The sequence below is a fragment of the Stegostoma tigrinum genome, chromosome 1 (assembly GCF_030684315.1).
Source record: "Stegostoma tigrinum isolate sSteTig4 chromosome 1, sSteTig4.hap1, whole genome shotgun sequence".
Taxonomy (NCBI): Eukaryota; Metazoa; Chordata; class Chondrichthyes; order Orectolobiformes; family Stegostomatidae; genus Stegostoma; species Stegostoma tigrinum.
Window position 1 is genome coordinate 79,614,654 of NC_081354.1, and position 20,216 is coordinate 79,634,869.

Genomic DNA, 20,216 nt, shown 5'->3' on the forward strand with positions numbered 1-20,216 from the left:
GACTACTGGAAAGGCTGTTCAAACCTATGGGTTCTCCCCCTTTGTCAAGCATCAAAGAAACCTCAGACTCTGAGATGGATGCCTCGGATTTTGCAGACTCGAAGCTTTTGCCACCTGACAAAGAGGACGAATCTATTTTGTGATGCTCCAGGTACAAGAGGTGGGCTATGATCCAGTACGCACCATCCGTGACCAAGGCTGAGTCAAAGGAACCTGAAGTGGTGCAAAAACGGCCCATGAGGAGCTACAAGAGAAAGAACAGGCCAAACTCCCTGGACTCAGAGGGTGAGTGATGTAATGATTGCAATGAGGTCAGGCAGCTGGACCTCATAGAATATGAGTTCTCTGATTGGAGCTGTTAATCTGGTCTAATCAGGGAGCCCTGGCCGACTGGTTAGAGCAGGAGTGTCTGAGGTTCTGTTCATTCTGAGACCTGGATGTGAGGATGCTGGGCCAGTGACAGTAGTGTGCACGTGTGCATAAAGGGTGACTTGGTGATGGGATAGCAGCCACTGTGGAGTTATTTCAGACAGGGTGCCTCCAAAAGATCAATGAATTTTTCAGGGAACAACTCTCTCCCTCCGCATCTCTTTCTTAACAGCAACCCAAACAGATAAAGCTCCTGCCGTGAAATTCCCGACATAAAGACCATCAGCCGGTAGGCCACCTCCTGGATATTACTTGACCCCTCCTGCCCCACAATTTTTAAATGTACAGCTTGGGAGAATAAAAGCCAGCCCATAATGCTACCTCATCAGGTAACAGGAACATTCATGTCCATATGTTCTTCAGTCTACAGCAGTTGATAGCATCAAATAATGTTACCTGATATTGTCTGACCAACCTTAAATCCTCATATACACCTTCAAAATCTACCTGCATCCAGACAGGTCAATATTGTAAATGTTTCTCCTCTTTTTGTCTAAAACCATGTTAGCCTCTGATGCATTATACTGCATCTAATTTGAGAGATATGAGGTAGTGTTGAACAGAAGTGATGAGAGGCTGTCCATTACTGGGGTGGGGTGGTTGTGGGCTGGGTGAGAGGCTTGAATTAACTGATTTTGGTAAGGCCAGTCAATTTTCTTTTTATATCCAGAAGTGTTCTGAGCCAAAAATGAAAGCTTTTCTTTCCCAAAACCAACACCACTTAATCCAGTTGATTAATTTATATGCAAAGCCCATCAAGGGTAACTTGAGGCTAATCAAATGATCACTGGGCAGCGGCAGGCCTTAGCCTGTGATTGATTACCTTTGAGTCTGAAATATCATCCCCAAGAGCTGCTGACCCATTGGAGGCCAATAGTTGTGTATTGGTCAGCAGCACCACTAGGAGTAGCACTTAATTCAATGCTCCCCATCTCTGAATGCATTTTGGTAGAATCAGGGGCTTTTATTCATGTTTTACCCACAATTCTGTAATTTTCACGTATTCGTAAGTTAATTGAGGCCATCATAAATTTAGAATAACAGTTGGCTGGAAAATGGAAACATGGCTATCTATCTTGACTGAGCTAATGTTCTTTTTGCTACTTCCACTGTCTTCATTATCGAAACTGTGGCAGTATATTAACGTACAGCTGCTGTCCTGTCTGATTCAGTCTGATCATCATTTAGCCTCCCTGGAAAGTGGGAAAGGATGCTGTAGGAGCACAAATTCACTTTGACAGACAACACAATGCTCCTTTGCAGAACAGGATTTCTATTATTTCTGCAGCTTAATCTGCCTGAGAAATCCCTGCACAGTGATATCTTTTGGCTGTATCTCACCTTACTCACGTTTCAAAAACAAAGGTTTTATCGTTTCAACTGCCCACTTTCACCGCAAAATTAGATTTCTGTTTTGTTCTTCTTCAGCTGATACTGAATGATTAGATTGTACCCTGTTACTGGTGAAATAAGTGCAGAACATTCTGAGAGAAAGCAGTAGGCCGCTCCCACTCAACACCTGCCAATGGAAAAGGCAGTTCTTTATGTTTCCAATGCCAACTCTTCTATAGAATTGAAAGGTGACTATTAAGCAAGGCTGTTTTGTTTTTGAACGTTTAAGAATAATTGAGGAAATGAAAATTGAAAAGGAGAGATACAAGTGTAAAACTATTGAATGACTGCAAATTACTTAGCCGAGAGCTATATATAATAAAAATGGTAGAGAGACTGGGAGAGGTGTCCAAACGGTGATGGGAGAAACCTATTTGTCTCTTCATCCTGTTCATGTTTATAACTATCCCCTTCTTTCCTTACGTATAACGTATTAAAGGAAGAATGTTCTCCTTTCTGAGATTATGCGTGATAGTAAGCATGATGACTTAGTTGACAGAGTGAGCAAAAACCAGATTCTTGAGAAAAGTTCTCCTGATTAAGCTCTCATGCCCGAGTTGACAAGAGAGGAATCGATTGGGGGAGGGGTTTTGAAGCTGGCGTTCAAGCTGGTCCTTCTGACATCTACGGGGGAGGACATAGGACCAGCAAGGTTTTAGGAAGCAGCAGTGTCATGGGCATTAAGGATGGGAGTCAATAGTTGGTCAGCCTGTGTAGCTTGGTGCAGGGCTCTCACATCTGCATGGGAGTCAATCACATAGCTGTTGACAGACAGAAGGTTGTGTTCATTGATAACTGGTCACGAGTCCACACTCCAATCAGCACCTGGCTATGGCCAAAACTCTATTCATACACACCTGTTGGCTCCAGCTCATCTGCAAACTGAGCTTTTACTCCAGCTAAAACAAGTGGCTTTGTAAACAACACCTGCTGTGGGAATCCGATCACTTGTCTTTAACAGTGTGTAGCAATCTTTCAGCAATACATGATGTTTAAAACAGTCCATTTTCCATTACAGTCCAAATAAACAATAGCGAGGAATAAAATGATAAGGTCTTGACATTACTCATGTGAGACAAAGCTGGAACCGCACTGTGTTGGAACAAAGGTCAACAGTGCAATCAGTTCACAAAATGGCTCAGCCTGGCTGGAACATTCGAAGCATAGGGTATGGATTTCTTCGATGGGAGATTCAATGGCACTGGGTGAACTGTCTGACTTACCTCACGGTTTATCTGTTAACAGAGTTGAAACATCAGATGTAATACCAAATGTTGATGTGGACTTACAATTCCTGACAATTAACAAGAGAAACAGTCAGTAGGGACAAGATCTTCAACAAACTCAGTGCAATCAGCAAATTCCAATGGTTGCTGCATGGAATCCAGAGGGAGAAGCAGCAGGATCAGATCTACCAGGAAGCACAGAGGAATAGTGAGTATCAGGATTTACAAGCATCACTGCAGTTACCTGCAGTTGGCAGATTAGCCATACCATGGAGGGTCAAGGATGTCCTATTCTACCATCTCAGAGTCTGCCAACTCCTGGAGAAGGATTTTTTTTTCTTTATTCATTCATGGGACTAGGGCGTCGCTGGCCAGGCAGCATTTATTATCCATCCCTAATTGTCAGGAGGGCAGTTAAGAGTCAACCACACTGCTGTGGACCTGGAATCACATGTAGGCCAGACCAGGTAAGGATGCTAGTTTCCTTCCCTAAAGAGCATTAGTGAACCAGATGGGGTTTCCTGACAATCAATAATGGATTCATAGTCGTAATTAGATTGTTAATTCCAGATACTTATTGAATTCAAATTCCACCATCTGCCATGGCAGGATTCAAACTTAAGTCCCCAGAAAATTATCTGGGTCTCGTATAAACAGTCCAGCGATAATACCACTAGGCCTTTGCCTCCCATTTGCACCCTCAAGGACTGGGTAGCAGCCCCATCACAGTGTCATACAACGCCTCAATATTTATGCCAGTGTTTCTGGCACGGAGTAGTTGAGAACTTATGTGGCATTACCCAATCCACTTCAAATATTTCTTGTATAATCTAATAGGATTCAGATTTTCTTTCCTTTTGTGAGCAATAGATCTTGCTGTTTCTAGTGTTAAAAGTATATTGGAAGCCTCCTATAAGTAGTCATGATGTGGAAGTGCTGGTGTAGGATGAGGGTGGACAAGGTCAGAAGTCACATGATGCCAGGTTATAGTCTAACAGGTTTATTTGAAATCACAATCTTTCAGAGCACTGCTCCTGCGTCAGGTCAGCAGTACTCCAAAAGATTGTGAATTCAAATAAACGTGTTTTACTTTAACCTGGTGTCATGTGACTTCTGTGCTATGATTAGATTCAGTGACTGACCACCACAGTAAACAAATAGCACAAATGAAAGGAGATAGCAAGAACTGCCGATGCTGGAGCCAGAGTCAATATAGTGTGGAGCTGGAGAAACACAGCATTGGAGGACCAAGAAAGTTGATGTTCCAGGTTTACACCCTTCAACAGGACTCTTCGACTACTTACTGAAGCAAACTCATTACTACAACCATATTTCCTTCCTCGGTACCTGTCTATGCAGACGACTCATACCCCATGGACTCCAAGCAATGTTCAGACCATCCTACTTTGGACTAAACCACAACAACTATTGTCTACAGAACAACCAGAGCCTCCAGAAATTGTTTTCCCTGCGGATCCTCAGCTCCACGCTCAAAGCTGTGCACCGGCATCTTCTCTCACTATAATCAGCTCGATCCCAGCTCACAGTCTCTCCTTCTCACACCTGCAAACGACCTCAACTGTTTTCCATTCTAGCAAACATAAACTTGTTTTATCATCATGTGGAATTGCAAAAGTGACTTCCACATTTAGAATAGAGGAAACATGCTTTGTGGATGGCCTCATTAACTTGGAAGACCTTGGCAGTTGTCAATTGATAACTTCAGGTTGAGAAATGCCAGGGGTCTTGACAATCTCCTGCCCAGTTGCAGTCTCATCCTCCTCAGGTTGAACTCTTATAGGCTTTGGGATCACAGACAGTTGGGAATCAGAAGGTGAAGCCATCTTTGATATATTTTGAGTAGAAGTTTCTTGGGTGCGGGCTGGCACCTCTCATTCTCCGTGAAAGAAAGGGGGACCCAAAGTGAGGCCAAGGTCCCTTGTCCTCCTCTCATTTTTTTCCTTGAAGCTGCTCCGACACTTGAAGTGATGGAATACAGGAGCAAATATATATCCAGCAGGCACTGACCATTCTACTCGACATGGGTTTCCAAGGCAACAGCTGTCCTCTCCATGGAGGCAGCCAGCTGATCACAAATCAGTGTCGCCATAGAAGGGATCATGTTGAAGGATTCCTCCACCTTTCATTCCAGCTGACAGAGTATCTCTTGCACATGTGGTTGATGTTACTGTGTCTGTCTCCACAGGTTCACAAAGACACTTAGGACTGAGCACAGATGCACCTCTTCTGCCTCGTATTCGGAGGTTCTCTGAATATCAGAGACCTTGGTCTTTTCATAAAATTATGAGGAATAGAGGTAGAGTCGACAGGAGGACCCTGTTTCCCTTGGCAGAGAGTTCAAAACAAGGGGTCATAGGTTTAAGGTAAGTGGCAGAAGGATAGAGAGGATGTGAGGAAGAATGTTTATATGCAGAGGATGGTGAGTATCTGGAATTCGCTGCTCAAGTTGGTGTTGGAGGCAGAGACCCTAAACTCTTTTAAAAAGAACCTTGAGTGCTATAAGCTACAGGGCCATGGGCCATGTGCAAGCAGATGGCATTTGAAAGGGCATCTGAGTTTCTTTGGGTTGGCACAGATTTGGTGGGACAAATGGCCCCCTACTGTGCTTTATCATTTGTTTGGGTCCGTGGTTCTGAGATATGTTCACCAGATTGTGGCCTGGAATCTAATCCAGAAAGATAATGCACTTGGGTGCAAGTCTCTGAGCTGGTAGACGGGGCAGATAAAAGCCTTGCTGGTGCATCTTCTAAGGGTTCAGTGTTTCTTCTTCAGAGATGGAGGCGCTGCTGAGGCCGTGGCCACTTCCTTGTGGAGCCTCAGTGAGTGCCACTAGTCCCTGCGTAGGTGAAGGGAGAGATCATGTAAACTTGTGAATGAGGAGCAAAAATAGGCCCCTTGAGCCTGCTTTGCCATTCAATAAGATCCCACTGGTTGGAAACACACACAGGGAATTTTGGAGAAAATCAACAGTTCTTGCAGTGTCTGTGGGGAGAGAAACAGTCAATGTTACAAGACTGAATGACTCTTCTTCAGAATTCACAATTGATCTCTTTGTGTTTATAATTCACATTCCCATTTAATCCCAACAACTTTTGATTCCCTTCCTTGTCAAAACCTGTTCATTTCCCCCTTAGCATATCCAATGACCCCACTTCCACCAACTTCTGAGACAGAATTCCAAAGTTTCACAGTCCTCTGAAAGAAAATTAAGTTCTCCTTCATCTCAGTCCTCAAAGGGCGAGCCCTAATTTTAAAATAATGTCCTCTAGTTCTGAACTCTCCCACAAGAGGAATCATCATTTCGATTTCCATTTGTCAAGATCTTTTGGGATCTCATGCATTTAGCTCAAGTAATCCCTCACTTTTCTCAATGCCAGTGAAATTTGCCGATCTGGCCATTCTTTCCTTGGAAAATCAACCTGCTCATTCCAGGAACTAGTTGGAGAGAAGGTGGATAAAAACTGATAACAGAAAAACAAGGAGTGAGTGAGCACTAGTGATATTGGGAGAGGAGTATGACATGATGGAGTTTATTGTGTTGTTTGCCAATTGGTGCTGCCATCTGCACATGAGCAGTCCTGATATTCCCTGGCCAGCTAGCTCCACTACCCTCTTTTCATAGGGAGCGAGGAACCTAATGTCTGATGTTGCCCAATGTCACAGCCATGCCCACACACTGTTACATTGTGTGGCAAGATTTACCAGCAATGACAGAAAGAGAAGGATTGAGTGTGATGTGAGAGGATGCAAGAACAGTAGTTACCATGCTTGAATGGGAGAGATGGAGAGTGAGGTGCCTCCACTGAATGAGTAGGAAGTTCAGAGGGCAGGAAGGCTCAGCATTTATCATCATCACTATTGGCGGTTCCTTGTAGACGAGGATGATTCTCTTCCACTCTCAGGGTGAGTCCATAGTTGGCTATACAGGCTGATCCAGCTACTGCAGGCTCTGTTACACTTGGGGCAGGCGGTGATCATGTGAGAAAATGGGTGTGGCAGTGAGCTCTATTTGCTGTTCTCATCTGGCTTCCACTTATTCCCAATAGCAAGTCTCGAGGCGCTTGATACCTTCCCGGACGCTCCTTCTCCACTTTGGACAGTCTTGAGCCAATAATTCCCAGGTGTCCATGGGAATGCTGCACCTGCTCAGTGAGGCCTTGATGGTATCTGAAGCGCTTCCACTGTGCACCTGGGGCCCACCTGCTGTTTTGAAGCTGGGAGTAGGGCACCTGCTTGGGGAGTCTCATGTTGGTCATGTGGACAACGTGCCCAGCCATTATAACTGATGAAGGGTGGGTCAGTGCCTCAATGCTGGGATGTTGGCCTGATTGAGGGCAATGGAATTGGCGTGTCTTTCTTCCCAGTGGATTGACAGGACCTTATGCAGGCAGCAATGGCGATACTGCTCTAGCGCCTTGAGATCCTGCTATAGATAGTCCATGCCTCGGAACTTTATAGAAAGGCAGGAACCACCAGACCTGTGTAAACCATGAGCTTGGTGTTGGATCTGATGTTACTGTCCTCAAAAACCCTTTTCCTCTGGTGGCCAAAGTCTGTGCTAACACGCTGGAGGTAATGCTGGATCTCTTCATCTATGAGTCGTTATTAAAGATGAAGTGGATATGATGCACGTGATGTTGGGGACTGTGGTCCATAATCCTCGAGGTGTGTGTGCAGTGGCAGTTTTAGATTGAGTGCTGGTCTTGCAAGCATAAGGTAACAGGGAGATGGTGGCATCACTTACCCTTCTGAAATGCAGGCGATCGTTGACCTTCTCATAATATTGTTGGCGAGCCATTTCGTACTCCAGTGTACTGGTCTCTCTGTCAGGCTAGATGCATCTGCCGGTGTGGCATCTTGTGGCATCAAGAGATCATCCTGTATAAAAAGGGGAGTTAGATTAATTTTCTTGCGTACCATGTGCTGGGATTTTGGGAGTGATTGCACTGAGTGATGGACAGTTCCTGACTTGCAGCAGCAGAGTTAATACCTAGCTCAGCTTTCAATACAGCATCACAGCTTGTAAAATTGGAAGGTTCCAGCAGCATTGAGAAACTTCATCTTGCTGGCTGCACAATTCAATGAGTAATGCACCCAATATCATATTTGTAAAAATAGTGTTGTGAGAAGACCAAAATTTCAAAAAATAGTTAGCAGGACAGTGGAAGAAATGATGCTGTGAAACTCACTCACTGCCAATGTTTAAATTTAATTGGGAAATTCCAGGCCTAAGGTTTTTATATCTCCAACTTTTCCAAACCTGCTTCCTGTTCCAAGGGAGAAGTATAAAATTTCAGATTTTCTGATCTCAATCATTTTGTTTACGTCAAAGATGTGCTGTCCATTTCAATGATTAATCTTCTCCAGAATATCTTTTGAATTTTCATTTTTTATTTGTGACTGAGCCAAACTATTACCAAGTCTCTTTTGGTTATTTTCTCACAGTTAATAAATCCTATGCTTGACATGATGCTATATTCCCAAATACCTCTGTGATTTATTTGTGGACCAAGAAGCTGCCTGTGTTAAATCAGCCCTTTTATTGTTTTTAGTCTCCAAAGATTTTTCCTCTTGATTCTTGCTTTCTCCTGATCTTCTCATTGAGAACTGCTGTCTCAGAATCTCCATGACAATCACCAAGTCCATTCTCTCAGTTCTGAGCTTACAGCTCTTAGCTCTGTCAGTGTTCTCACAACTATTGATGAAGGGGTCACTTTATTATCAGGTAAAATTGAAAATCAACTATTTGTTAGCCTCTACTATTACATCCCCAGTATAGAATACCAAACAATCATTTTCTGGACCATGACTGAGATAATCTCTTTCAAAGTTCTATTTCCGACTATTGATAAATTTGTTTTTCTCAAATTCAATGCAGCTCAATCTATCTCAGTCTCAAGGTATTTCATTAGTATTGTCTCCTAATGACAGATCATTGAGCCTATTTCTGTCCCACTGTGCTAATGTTATTTCAACGTCATCCTTTTCTCCCTCTTGTCCTATCTCTATATGTTTATATCCATGGTCCTTCTGATGTCCCGAGGTAATGGAACTGTTTCAGGTCCTCTCACTCTTACCATTGTCCTTTTCCTGATGTAAAGTGACCCTCTCCATACCAGTCCCAGAGCTCCTGATTCTTCTTCCTTTAACCGTGAATCAACTAGATCAAGTCCGCTCTCTTCCATCTAATGAAAGTTTGCTTTCTTTGAGGAATTATGTTGTTAAATTCCACTCACTTTTTGCAGATTATCAGCTTTGCCAAGCCAATCTAAGTCAATTCTGACTTTGTCTAGAGTTTTTAGAGTTGTGTAACACTCTTTGAAGCAATCCCATTTAGGTCACTCCTGGCCTCTGCTTCAATTACGAGGAAGACTATGTTGGTGTTCCTCCTGCCTCATGATCCAACCTGGAAAAAATTCCTGTTTTCACCCATGCCTCAGCCTTCCATTATCAATTCTTGGCTCTTCCCTTTCTTATATACAATTCTCTATCTTCTCCCCTTCGATTCCGTTTCCCCATCCCTGTTTTTCACATCTCTATATGAGGATTAGGAGGCAGTCATCAAGTTGGAATCGAGTGTTGTGTTGGCAGTGGCCACTGTTCTCAGTGGCGCTGTTAGTACTGGATAGCTGCCTTTCTTTACTTGACCAGCCACTCTAAAGGCCAATGATTTTTCCCTATTGGGAGCCTGACGCTATCCATGCAAGTGCCTGATTGCATGGTAATTTTGTCTGGCCTCCTGGAGAGAAATAACAGTACTTCGATGAGTGAGCAGAATCTCTGTTGCACATTTTAATTTCTGCCCATACAATGCATAGAGGAGAATTAAAGGACACCTGGAACATGTTGTTTAATTGCTTTACAATGCAGAATAATCATTTCAAGAATTTGCATATGAATTCCAGTAAGAAGGGATCTACACTGACTTGAATAGTATTAACAAGTTTAATTAAACATGATTTATATGGCATGGCAAGACAGGAAATCTTCTAGAACGCTCCAAACTCATATTCTGCTTCCATGAGATCTGACATCATAATAACATACCTCCTTTCGCACATGCTCAGTGGCTATTCTTGTCTCTTACTTTACCCTTTACTTCATACTCAACATAAAAAAGATGGAATGAGGTGAGAGAATAAATGAGTGATTATCAAAGTAATTTCTGTCTTGTGGTTCCTAGTTTTTGACAACTTTCATTGTTTCGAGCCCCGAGTCTGCATTGGCTAAAACCATCTCCTTAAAAATTCTTTGCTTTTGCTCGCTCTACTGGGCTTTAACAAACCTGTTTAAAGACATTTTGATCAAGTTGTCAATTGCCTCTCCTAACACTAATACTAACTCAGTGGTTATCATTCTACTCTCTCTACAGCAGCTTGGTAAAATGTTCTGTGCTGATAAATGCAGGATAACAAAATGTGAAGCTGGATGAACACAGCAGGCCAAGTAGCATCTTAGGAGCACAAAAGCTGATGTTTCGGGCCAAGACCCTTCATCAGAGAGGGGGATGGGGTGAGAGTTCTGGAATAAATAGGGAGAGAGGGGGAGGCGGACCGAAGATGGATAGAGGAGAAGATAGGTGGAGAGGAGAGAATAGGTGGGGAGGTAGGGGGGGATAGGTCAGTCCGGGGAGGATGGACAGGTTAATGAGGTGGGATGAGGTTAGTAGGTGGGAAATGGAGGTGTGGCTTGAGGTGGGAGGAGGGGATAGGTGAGAGGAAGAACAGGTTAGGGAGGCGGGGATGAGCTGGGCTGGTTTTTGGATGCAGTGGGGGGAGGAGGCGAGCTGGGCTGGTTTTGGGATGCAGTGGAGGAGGGGGAGATTTTGAAGCTTGTGAAGTCCACATTGATACCATTGGGCTGCAGAGTTCCCAAGCAGAACATGAGTTGCTGTTCCTACAACCATCCCCTACTGACAGGCCCTATGCAAACATAGGATCTATTTGGATGGGGAGGAATGAGACAGACACCTGAAGGGGTCGAAGGACACCCTCATAGGAACAGGATATGATGCTCAATTCATTGATCACCAGTTCTGATGTGCCACAGTGAGAAACCTTAATGACCTCCTCAGAAGGCAGACATGGGATACATCCAATAGGGCTCCCTTCATCGGCCGGTTTTTCCCAGGACCGGAGAAACTACACCATGTTCTTCGCAGCCTTCAACACATTATCAATGACAATGAGCACCTCACCACGATCTTCCCAACGCCTCCACTTCTCACTTTCAAACGGCCACCAAACCTTAAACAGACCATTGTTCGCAGCAAACTACACAGCCTTCGGGACAACCTCGAACACAACTATAGAATGCTGCCATGGCAGCCTCTGTAAGACATGTCAGATCATCGACACTGGACACTGTCATCACATGTGAGAACTCTACCCACCACGTGCACGGCAGGTACTCATGTGACATGGCCAAAATTGTCTATCTCATACACTGCGGGCAAGGATGCCCTGGTGCATAGTACATTGGCAAAACCATGCAGACGCTACAACAATGGATGAATGGACACTGTGCAACAGTCACCAGACAGGAATGTTCTCTCCCAGTGGAGGAGCAGTTCAGCAGTCAAAGACATCCGTCCTTAGATCTTTGGGTAAGCATTTTCCAAGATGGACTTCCAGATATACAACCATGCAAAACCGCTAAGGAGAGGCTGATTGCCAAGTTCAGTACCCACAAGGATGTCCTCAACCATGATCTTGGGCTCATGTCACATACAGCTGAATCCTACTACACTGTTTCCCTCTCTCTCTCTCTCTCTCTCTCTCTCTCTCTCTCTCTCTCACACACACGCACACGCACACGCACGCACGCACATGCACACACACCACACACACCTATAGGGTGGATTATTTCACCCAAAATGCTTGTGCGTTTACAGATACTTTCTATTTAGTTCAAAATAAAACCAGCCTGACTCTAGGTCAAAATTCAGACAGATTCTAAACAAGGCTTCACATCTTAAATGCATTGTACGCTGATAAAGCCTTTAATTATCTCAGGGCAATGACTTGAAAGAAATTCTGGGATTTGCATTTTAATCAACAAAAACCTGCAACACCTTTCTAAATGATTAAAGATTCAACAGGAAACAGTCAGCAAGCCACTTTTAGGGTGGTTACCTTTCAGCTTATAAATTCTGGGTCAGTATACCTTCTCTTTCACACTACATCTGGGGTGGAAGCAGAGCACTGAAGGCTTGAGTTTTCAAATAAACCTGTTGGACTGTAACGTTGTGTTGTGTGGTTTTTGACCTTGTTTACCCCAGTCCAACACTGGCACCTCCACATTATCCCCAATCAGCCCTCGCTTTTCCAAATGCATGTAAATCCTCCCTCTCAGATACCCCTCCAGAAACGCACCCACCACTGGTGTCAGGCTCTCCAGTCTAAAGTTCTCTGGCTTTTCCTTGCAACCATTGTTAAACAATAGCACCACATTAGCCACCATCTAGTCTTCAGGCACTTCACCTGTGGAGGTTGATGGTACAAATATCTCAGCAAGGAGATTGCAATCTCTTTCCTTGCTTCCCACAAAGTTCTGGGATACACCTGATCAGGTCCCAGGATCTCATCTATCTTTATGCGTTTTAAGGCCCCCAGCACCTCTTCTTCTGCAATGTGGACCCTTTTGAAGTTGTCACTATTTATTTTCCCAATTTTTCCTCACCACCACATCTTTCTCCACAGTTAATACTGAGAAGAAATTTTCATTTCGTATCTTCCCCATCTCCTGTCGTATCACATGTAGACAATCTCGTGATCTTTAAAGAGTCCTATTCTCCCCCTAGTAACTCTTTTGTCCAGTAAAAGGCCTGAAATCTGGACTAGCCTAAACTATTCTGGAACCTAAATAGATATTTTGGTGAAGGCAATTTTCTGTGGTGTATAGGTGGATAGAAGCATTTGCACCATACTTGTAATCTTCTAAGAACTTTGGGGAAAAAAATGCATTACTACACAAGTTTTTCAAGAATAAAGTACAACATTCACCGGAAATTGCTTTTGTGAGAGAAGAGATTTTTTGGATGTCTCTCCTTCTGGGAATGCACACACTCCTATATAAAGAAGACAATTACACACAGCTGACTGGTTTTATATTCCACCAAATGGTCTCTTGTTTCAGCATCTGTGACTTATGAACAGTCACAGTACTTGAAGAATGAAATATCCTCAACATTATCTAATAAATGATTTGCAGTCTGGATTTTGATATTCATTTATGAGAGAGTTTGGTCCAGAAAATCATCTATTTAGTAGTGATTTTTCTGACACTAAATAGACTCCTAAACCTTCAATTCATGGGCAGTGAGCATACACTCATTCCAAACAAACAACTGCACTGCTATATTGGTGAAGGCCACAAAATCAGTACATGTTAAACTCACTGCATACATAAATAAGAGAGCTGATAACTAATCAAGGTCCCTCAATTTAACCAGAAATGCCTCAGGTAAGCCTTTGTGTTGTCTCATTATTTAGGTGATCTCTAGAGGGATCGTACATCAGTCAGGGGGAAATTATTGGAGATAATTCTTAGGGAAAGGATTTAGTCACATTTGGAAAAATATGGACATATTAGTGATAGGCAGCATGGCTTTGTGCAGGGAAGGCTGTATCTCAGAAACTTGTTCGAGTTTTTTTTTGGGAAATGACAAAGGTGATCGAAGAAAGCAGGATATGGATGTTGTCTACATGGATTTGAGCAAAGCCTTTGATAAGACAGGTTGATACAGAAGGTGAAGTCACATGGGATCCCCAGTAAGCTGGTAAAATGGATACAGAGCTGGTTTGGTCATAGGAAACAGAGATTAGCAGTGGAAGAGTATTATTCTGAATGGAGACTTGCAACTAGTAGCATTTTGCGGGGATCAGTGCTGGGATCCCCATTGTTTGTAAAGTATTTAGTTGATTTGGAGGACAATGTAAATGATCTGATCAGTAAGTTTGCAGACAACACAAAAATTAGGGGAGGTGCTGATAGTGAGGAGAATTGCCAGTGGATACCAGGATTTAGAAAGTCTGGAGACGTGAGTGGAGAAATGGCAGAAGGAGTTTAATCTGGACAAATCCGAAGCATTACATTTTGGAAAGCCTAATGCAAGAGGAAAGCATACATCAAAATGGCAGATCCCTTAGAAGCACCAACATACAGAACAAACTAGGCATACAGGTGCACAGTTCCCAGAAAATGGCAACTCAAGATGATAATGTGGTCAAGAAGGCGTACGGTATGCTTGCCTTCATCAGTCGGGACATAGAATATAAAAATGGGCAAGTCATGTTACAGCTTCTATGAAGTATAACAGAATTTTACTAAGTCACATTTGGAATATTACATTCAGTTCTGGTTGCCACACAACTAGAAAAGATGTGAAGGCTTTAGAGAGGGTACAGAAGCAGTTTACTCCTGTGAGGAGCGATTGGACAAACTTTGCTTTCACTCGAACTTCAGAGGCTGAGGGGCAACCTGAGAGAGGTTTACAAAATAATGAGAGGCGTGCATAGAATAGATCATCAGACTCTTTTTCCCAGGGTAGAAATGTTAATTACCAGGAGATATGGATTAAAGTAAAAGGAAAAATGTTTAAAGGAAATGTGAGACACAAGTCTTTTACACAGAAGATGGTATTTGCCTGGAACATGATATCTGAGGATGTGGAAGAAGCAGATACAATGGCAGATTTTAAAAGAAATGTGAATGGACAGGGTGTAGAGGGATATGGACAGTGTGGGAGGAAAATGTTTTCAGTAGAGCACAGTGTTGATGGGCCGAAGGGCTTGTTCCTATGTTGCAGTGCTGTCTGTTTTTTGATCTTTGTTTAAAGAGATTATACCACAGTTTGAAGTTGTAGTTTCTAAATTTTACAGAATAGAAATAAAACTGACAATTTTCGGTGATTGTGTATGTCCAGGTTTTATACATTCTTGTACATATAAGCAGGCTGTCACTAAAAAGTGAAAATTTATAATTTCAGACATGGCCAAATGCATGCTTATTATAACTTTTAGAAATCCCTTAACTGGCGCTTTGGTAAAAGCCACTTAATTACTGAGGGGACAAAATTGGATAAGCCTCACAAACAGGCACAAGACCGACATTGTGCCAGTTCATTCAAAATGCAGCCAGTACACCGTCTCCTTGTTGCCAGCTGATCAGCATGATTGCTGTGCACTAACCATACCGTTATTGGCTTGCACACAGCAACAGGAGCCAAACCAAAACAAGGTAAATCCCAAGCACCACGTAAAGCTAACCTGCACTTCTTGAAGCCTATTCACAATTTATGTTGGGATGGAAGGGGAGGTAAGGACTGTGGCTGCAGCAGGCACTGGTTACTGATGCCCACTGTTAATACTCTGTGGTAATCAGAATGATGTCTGAGTACAGACCACTGGTTACCTGTGGTGGGGATAGAATCCTTTTACCTATGCTAGCCTAAGAGGCAAATACAAAGCCATGATAGATATACTTAATCAGTCCTTGCCTTTCCAAATGCAAGTAAATCCTATCCCTCATAACCCCCTCCAACAAATTACCCACCACTGATGTCAGGCTCTTCGGTCTATACTTCCCTGGATTTTCCTTACCACCTTTCTTGAACAATGGCACCACGTTAATCAATCTCCAGAGATCTAACGCCCCATCAATGATACAAATATCTCAGCAAAGAACCCAGCAATCATTTCTCCAGCTTCCCACAAAGCTCTGAGGACAATCTGATCGGGGCCTGGGGATTTATCCACCTTAATGTGTTTGAAGAAGCACAATATCTACTCCTCTATAATATCACTAGTATTTCTCCAAGTTCTCTAGCTTCCATATCCACCTCCATTGTAAGCACTTATTCGAAGTACTCATTTAGTATCTCACCCATCTCCCGTGGTTCCACACAGAAGCTGCCTTGTTACTCTTTTTTCCTTAATTTATTTGTAGAACAAAGTGTCCTTGGAGTGCAGGTTGATAGTTCGTTGAAAGTGGCGTCACAGGTAGACAGGATAGTGAAGAAGGCACTTGGTATGCTTGAGAAAACAAGGTGTCGAGCTGGATGAACACAGCAGGCCAAGCAGCATCAAAGGAGTAGGAAGGCTATGTTTAAGATCTGGACCCTTCTTCAGAAATGGCCTACCTGCTTTTATTGGTTAATGCATTGACTATAGGAGTTGGGAGATCATGTTGTGGCTGTACAAGATACTGGTTAGGCCAATATTGGAATATAGCATTCAGTTCTGGCCTCCCTGCTGTAGGAAAGATGTTGTTAAACTTGAAAAGGTGTAGAAAAGATTTACAAGGATATGGCCGGGTTTGGACAGTTTAAGGTATAGAGAGACGCTGAATAGGCTGGGGCTATTTTCCCTGGAGTGCCAGAGGCTGAGGGGTGACCTTATAGAGGTTTATAAATCATGAGGGTGAATAGCCAATGTCTTCTCCCCAGGGTAGGAGAGTCCAAAACTAGAGGTCACAGGTTTAAGGTGAAAGAGGAAAAAGTTTAAAAGGGACCTAAGGGGCAATGTTTTCACACAAAGAGTAGTGTGTGTATGGAATGAATTGCCATAGGAGGTGATGGAACCTTGTATCATTGTAACATTTAAAAGGCCTCTGGATGTGTACGTGACGAGGAAGAGTTTAGAAGGATATAGGCCAAATGCTGGCAAAGGGACTAGATTAATTTAGGATATCTGGTCAGCATGGACGAGTTGGATCAACAGGTCTGTTTCCTTGTTATACATCTCTATGAATCTGTAAAGCCAATTCAATAGTATGCAAAGAGGGATGGGCCATGAAAAGGCCATGAAGAGCCTCTTGTCCCGATAACAACATGTAGGTTATTGCATATAATCATATGTAAACTACATTAACTCTATTGGACAGCAATGTTTACCCAAAAAAAGTGGAGAGGACATGTGAAAGTTCAAATGATGCTCCATGCAAGGCTGTATATCATCATTAGAATGGAAGGATGGCTCAAACATTAATACTTTCAGAACTATTAACTGATACAACAGCGTGCTTCATACACAAAGTCATTTTGGTTTGGAGAATAATGGCCAATTGCACAACTTTGGACACATTGCGTTTTAAGGTTTTCCTATGCTGCACAGAAGTGGTTTGGTGTCGATGGGGTGAAAAAGAAATACATACTGTATCTGCAGGGATCCCTAGGCCCACAGTCGAAATCATTTGGAGTGCTATGTTGTGGCTCACTGTCAGTATGTTAATATGTTCTAAGATGTATGCACGTGATATCATTACCATATCATTGCATGTGACTTGAGGGTATCAAAGTGCCACATACTATCTTACCTCAGATTACTTGAAGCTTGACACAATATTGGAAGCATGCATTTCTGATGTAACCTAGTATTTCAATGTTAGCCCAGATATTTATATGCCTGTGCAATATAAAGAACAAAAAACAAAGAACAAAGAAAATTTCAGCACAGGAATAGGCCCTTCGGCCTTCCAAGCCTGCATCGATCCAGGCCCTCTACTGCCTATTTTCCAAGGATGTGTATCTCTCTGTTCCCTGCCCATTCATGTATCTGCCTAGATACATCTTAAATGATGCTATCATGCCTGCCTCTACCACCTCCGCTGGCAACACGTTACAGACACCCACCACACTCTACGTAAGGAACTTTCCATGCATTGTCCCTTAAACATTTCCCTCTCACCTTGAAATCGTGACCCCTAGTAATTGATTCACCCACTCTGGGAAAAATCTTCTTGCTATCTACCCTGTCTATATCTCTCATGATTTTGTAGACTTTTAATCAGGTCCCACCTCAACCGTTGTCTTTTGAATATAAATAATCCTAATCTACTCAACCTCTCTTCATAGCTAGTGCCCACCATACCTGGCAACATCCTGGTGAACTTCCTCTGCACCCTCTCCAAAGCATCCACATCCTTTTGGTAATGTGGCGACCAGAACTGTACGCAGTACTCCAAGTGTGGCCGAACCAAAGTCTTACACAACTGCAAACTGACCAGCCAACTCTTGTACTCAACACCCCGTCCGATGAAGGAAAGTATGCCGAATGCCTTCTTGATCACTCTATCGACCTGTGTTGCCACCTTCAGGATACAATGGACCTGAACACCCAGATCTCTCTGTGCATCAATTTTTACCCAGGGCTTTTCCATTTACCATATAGTTCGCTCTTGAATTGGGTCTTCCAAAATGCATCACCTCGCATTTGCTTGGATTGAACTCCATCTGCCATTTGTCCACCCAACTCTCCAATCTATCGATATTCTGCTGCATTTTCCAACAGTCCCCTTCACTATCTGCTACTCCACCAATCTTAGTGTCATCTGCAAACTTGCTAATCAGACCATCTACACCTTCCTCCAGATCATTTACATATATCACAAACAACAGTGGTTCCATCACAGATCCCTGTGGAACACCACTGGTCACAGTTCTCCATTTTGAGAAACGCCCTTCCACTACAACTCTCTGTCTCCTGTTGCCCAGCCAGTTCTCCATCCATCCAACTAGTACACCCTGGACCCCATGTGACTTCACTTTCTCCATCAGCCTACCATGGGGAACCTTATCAAATGCCTTACTGAAGCCCATGTATATGGCATATACAGTCCTTCCCTCATCTACCTGGGATAGATTCCATCCGGGCCTGGGGACTTGTCCACCCTAATGCCTTTTAGCATACCCAACACATCCCTCTCCTTATGCTGACTTGACCTAGAGTAATCGAACATCTATCCCTAACCTCAACATCCTTCATGTCCCTCTCCTCAGCGATTACCGATGCAAAGTTAAGAATCTCACTCATTTTCTCTGTCTCCTCGCATAACTTCCCTCCCTTGTCCTTGAGTGGGCCAACCCTTTCTCTAGTTAACAAAGTGTGTAGCTGGATGAACACAGCAGGCCAAGCAGCATTCCAGGTGCTCCTGAGATGCTGCTTGGCCTGCTGTGTTCATCCAGCTTCACACTTCGTTATCTTGGATTCTCCCACATCTGCAGCTCCTATTATCTCTGATCACCCTTTCTCTTGTTACCCTCTTGCTCCTTATGTATGAATAAAAGGCTTTGGGCTTTTCCTTAACGCTGTTTGCTAAAGATATTTCATGACCCCTTTTAGCCCTCTTAATTCCTCATTTCAGATTGGGCCTACTTGCTCTATATTCTTCCAACGTTTCATCTATTTTCAGTCGCCTAGACCTTATATATGCTTCCTTTTTCCTCTTTGCTAGTTTCACAATTTCACCTGTCATCTATGGTTTCCTAATCTTGCCCTTTCTATGCCTCATTTTCACAGGGGCATGTCTTTCCTACACTCTAATCAACCCCTCTTTAATAGCCTCCCACATATCAAATGTGGATTTACCCTCAAGCAGCTGCTCCCAATCCACATTCCCCAGCTCCTGTTGAATTTTGCTATAGTTGGCCTTCTCCCAGTTCAGCACTCTTCCTGTCGGACCACTCTCATCTTTGTCCATCAGTACTCTAAAATTTACGGAATTGTAATCACTATTCCCAAAGTATTCCCCTACTGAAACTTCAACCACCCGGCCGGGCTCATTCCCCAACGCCAGGTCCAGTATGGCACCTTCCTGAGTTGGACTATTTACATACTGCTCCATAAAATCCTCCTGGATGCTCCTTACAAATTTTGCTCCATCTAAACCCCTAACTCTAACTGAATCCTGGTCAATGTTGGGAAAATTAAAATCTCCCATCACCACCACCCTGTTGCTCTTGCATCTTTCCATAATCTGTCTACAGATTTGTTCTTCTACCTCACGCTTGCTGTTGGGAGGCCTGTTGTACAGCGTCAACGTTGTTACCACACCCTTCCTATTTCTGAGCTCCTCCCATATTGGCTCACTGCTCGAGTCATCCATAGTGCCTTCCTTCAGTACAGCTATGATATCCTCTTTTACCAGGAATGCAACTCCTCCACCCCTTTAACCTCCCTTGCTATCCCGCCTGAAGCTTCTATATCCTGGAATATTTCATTGCCAATCTTGCCCCTTGCTGAACCTAGTCTCAATAATAGCAATAACATCCTACTCCCGGGTACTAATCCAAGATCTAAGTTCATCTGCCTGACCTACCACACTTCTCACACCAAAACAAATGCACCTCAGACACCTGTCCCTTTGTGT

General features: G+C 43.3%; 1 pseudogene; it reads left to right on the top strand.

Moving 5' to 3' along the window:
- Window positions 1-167: 167 nt before the first annotated feature.
- Window positions 168-20,216, top strand: part of LOC125458649 (solute carrier family 2, facilitated glucose transporter member 8-like) — a 105,860-nt pseudogene continuing 85,811 nt past the window's right edge.